The 4,175-nt window shown below is 41.1% G+C and overlaps 1 protein-coding gene across 1 annotated transcript in view; it reads right to left on the reverse strand.

The window, feature by feature from the left end:
• SLC35F3 (solute carrier family 35 member F3) overlaps window positions 1–4,175 on the reverse strand; it is a 1,079,377-nt gene that overhangs the window by 418,228 nt on the left and 656,974 nt on the right. The window lies entirely within an intron of this gene.

Genomic DNA, 4,175 nt, shown 5'->3' on the forward strand with positions numbered 1-4,175 from the left:
TATAAAATATGGAGCTCTGGTGGCATAGTGCCTACAGCATTTGACTGCTAACCAGAAGGCTTGTTGAAACCCACCAGCTGTCCTCTACTGCTGTAGAGATACTGCCTCAGAAAGCCAAGGAAGTGTCACCATGAGTTGAATTGACTTGATGGCAGTGAGGGCTTTTATTATTATTATTATCAAATAGTTATGTTTCCACAAAAATATTAATAGTAGTTAATTGTGTGTGGGTGCATTCAGGTAATTTGTGAAATTATCTCTTTTTCTTTCTGTCAGATTTTTGTTAAGTAAATATGTACTAGGAGCTTTGGTGGTATAGTGCTTAAGGCATTTGACTGCTAACCAGAGGGATGGTGGTTCAAACCTACCACTCTGAAACTCTGCTGAAGGAAATTGGGAAAATCTTCTTCCCTAACAATTTACCACCTCAGAAACCCAATAGGGGGCTCTATGAGTCAGAATAGACATATAGCAGTGGGTTTTTTTGTTTTGTTTTGTTTTGTTTTAAACATGTACAAAAAATATTGTTAGAAAAATAAATGAAAAAAGAAAATGGCCAGGTTTTAAAAATGACTTTATACAGTCTTCCAGGTGCAGGGTTATTAAATCTACTCACCTATAGAATATGCTGTAGGCCATTGACATTCTTATGGCCATTGTCCTCAGATCCTTTTAAATTACAATATAAAGTTATAATATATTTATAAGGCAGTGGTGATTCAGTGGTTCAGTTGTTCAGTGGTAGAATTCTCAACTTCCACATGAGAATTCAATTCCTATTATGAGTTCAGTTCCTGTCAGTGGAGGCTTACATGTTGCTATGATGTTGAACAGGTTTCAGCAGAGCTTCCAGATGAAAGTGGCATAGGAAGAAAGGCCTGGAGATCAATTTCCACATATCAGCCAATGAAAACTCTATGTATTACAACAACCTAATCCTGATGTACATGAGATTGCCATGAGGCAGGGGCTGACTCAATGGCAACTAACAACAATATCTATATCTAAATATTTCTGTTTCTACATCTATAAAATGGGCATGACCCTACCTTGCTTGCATGGTGGAAGGGAGGACTAACTGGATCTTCTGTTAGGTCAGTTCTCCATAACAGGTTTGCGATACTGGCACAAGTGGTCTGCTTGGCTCACTCAATTAGCTGGGCAAGGCTGTCCAGCACCATCCTGGCTGCCCATGTGATGGTTTCAGCTCTGCACATCAGCAAATTACATGTCCCAAATCATAGTCCAGAAATGCAAGCTGGATTCAGAAGAGGACATGGAATGAGGGATATCATTGCTGATGTTAGATGGATCTTAGCTGAAAACAAAGAATATCAGAAAAATGTTTACTTGTGTTTTATTGACTATGCAAAAGCATTCAATTGTATGAATCATAACAAATTATGGATAACATTGAGAAGAATGGGAATTCCAGAACACTTGATTGTGCTCATGAGAAACCTGTACACAGATGAAGAGGCTGTCATTCTAATAGAACAATGGGATACAGCATGATTTAAAATCAGGAAGGAAGTGCATCAGGGTTGTATCCTTTCACCATACTTATTCAATCTATGGGAGCTCTGGTAGTGTAGTTCCTAAGGCATTTGACTGTTAACCAGAAGGCTGGAGGTTCAAACCCACCAGCCACTCCTCAGGAGGAAGGTTGGGCAATCTAATCCCATAGTGATACTGCCTCAGAAACCCAAGGAGGGGTCGCTATGAGTCGGGTTTGATTTGATGGCACACAACAACAACATTCAATCTGTATGCTGAGCAAATAATACGAGAAGCTAGATTATATGAAGAAGAACATGGCATCAGGATTGGAGGAAGACTCTTTAACAACCACTGATATGCAGATGACACAACTTCGCTTGCTGAAAGTAAGGATGACTTGAGACACTTACTGATAGAGATTAAAAGTTACAGCCTGCAGTAAGGGTTACATCTCAATATAAAGAAAACCAATCTCCTCACAACTGCTCCAATAAACAGCTTCACAATGGATGGAGAAAAGAAGTTGTCAAGGACTTTGTATGACTTGGTTTTACAATCAACACCAATGGAAGCATCAGTCAAGACATCAGATGATGTATTGCATTGGGCAGATCTGCTGCAAATACCTCCTTCAAGTGATGATGTGCAAAGATATCTCCTTGAAGACTAAGGTGCATCTAACCCAAGCCATTGTATTTTCAACTGCCTCATATACATGTGAGAGCTGGACAATGAATAAGGAAAACCAAGGAATTGATGCTTTTGAGTTGTGATGTTGGAGAAGAATGCTAAGAGTACTATGGACTGCTAAAAAGACTTAACAGATTTGTCCTGGAAGAAGTGCAGCTGGAATGCTCCTTGGAGGCAAAAATGGCCAGACTTCATCTCATCTACTTTGGTCATGTGGTCAGGAGGAACCATTCCCTGGAGAAGGATATCATGTTTGGTAAAGTGGAGGGTCAAGGAAAAGGGGGAAGGCCCTCAAGGGGACGCATTGACACAGTGGATGCAATCATGGGCTCAGGTATAGCAAGGACTGTGAGTCTGGCACAAGACCAGACAGTGTTTCATTCTGCTGTGCATAGGGTTGCTATGAGCCAAAGACAACTCAACGGCACCTAAGAACAACAACACATCATAGGATTTCAAAGATGCTTGCAAATAGTCAAAATTAGAAAAGTTAAGTCTAGAAATGCCAAGAGCTGCTGTAGATTTCCAACAAAAGTTCTCGTATCAGCACTTAACTGGATATTTATTTATTTCCAGTTTTTATGTATATTTTCCCGAAATGCTAAAATAGGGACTTTACCCAAACATTCACCCTATGCAGTGCATGGACTATCTACAACATAATTCTTTCTTTTACATAATTTCTTTCTAGGAAATCAGAATGTTTACCACTTCACAAAGATACCAAGAATCAGAAATCAATATCAGCAGGACCTGTACTTCTACCAGCTTCTCCTTTGTCACCAAGCAGAAGGCTATTATTCAGAGAGGCTGGTTTCATCAAAGCCATCCAGAACAAGGTTATAATGACAAATCACACAGGACACTTTAGAGGGAGATGTGAGCTCTTGTGGATAATGGGGAGAGCAGTAGAATAGTTACTCCATGCATTATTTTCATCCCTTTCTAACACATCTACCAGCCATCAGCTTTAAGCCACCAGTTAACAAGTTGCCATGAATCAATTTTGACTAATATGACCTCATGTGTGTCAGAACCGAAATGTGCTCCATGTAGTCTTTGAGGGCCGATTTTTCAGAGGTAGATATCCAGGCCTTTCTTTTGAGGTGCTCCTGGTTGGACTCAAATCTCTAACATTTTGGTTAGCAGCTGAGCAGGTTAACTTTTTTTTTTAATTGTGATTTGGGTGAAAATTTACAGAGCGAATACACTTTCCATGCAGCAGTTCACATACACTTTGTCTCATGATATTGACCACAATTTAGTACAATGCAACATGTCCCCTCCCACTTCCTCCTGATAGTTACCTCTTCTCTGTGTCCATCTCTCCATGCACTCCTACCCCTTGAGCTGTCTCCCTGTGCCTGAGCAGCCCTTCTTTCTCTCATGCTTATTCTCTCCAAGGAGTATATCTACCTCAGGTAAATGCTCAACTGATATACCTGTCTATTGTTTGGCTGGAATCCACAGGTGTGCATTCAATTCCAGACCTGAAGGGCAGCTGGGGCCATAGTCTCTGGTTCCCCCATAGTCTCTGCTCCCTCAGTCCAGCAAACCTGTTCCCTACTTTTTTTCCCAAATGATTTTGAGTTTTGTTCCACATTGTTCTCCCTGTCTATCCAGGATCTCCTACAAAAATCCTCTTCCAAGTGGTTGACAGTAGCAGCCGAGCACCATCTATTTCTTCTGGTCTCATAACTGTATAGGTTGCAGATCGGATGGTGTACCAGTCGCTAGGACTAATTGTTTCCATGAATTCTTGGTTTTCTTCATTCTTCTTGGCTCTGGACGAGGACAGACCTATCATTGCATCTAGATGGCAGCTTGCAAGCTTTTAAGATCTCAGTCACTACTCGCCACAGTAGCAGGAGCAACAATGTTTTGTGTAGTTGTTGTTGTTGTTGTTAAGTGCCGTCGAGTCGTTTCCGACTCATAGCGACCCCATGCACAGCAGAACGAAACACTGCCCGATCCCGCACCAGCCC

Source organism: Orycteropus afer, unplaced genomic scaffold (assembly GCF_000298275.1).
Source record: "Orycteropus afer afer isolate SDZICR_OR568_19922 unplaced genomic scaffold, OryAfe1.0 scaffold00050, whole genome shotgun sequence".
Classification (NCBI taxonomy): domain Eukaryota; kingdom Metazoa; phylum Chordata; class Mammalia; order Tubulidentata; family Orycteropodidae; genus Orycteropus; species Orycteropus afer.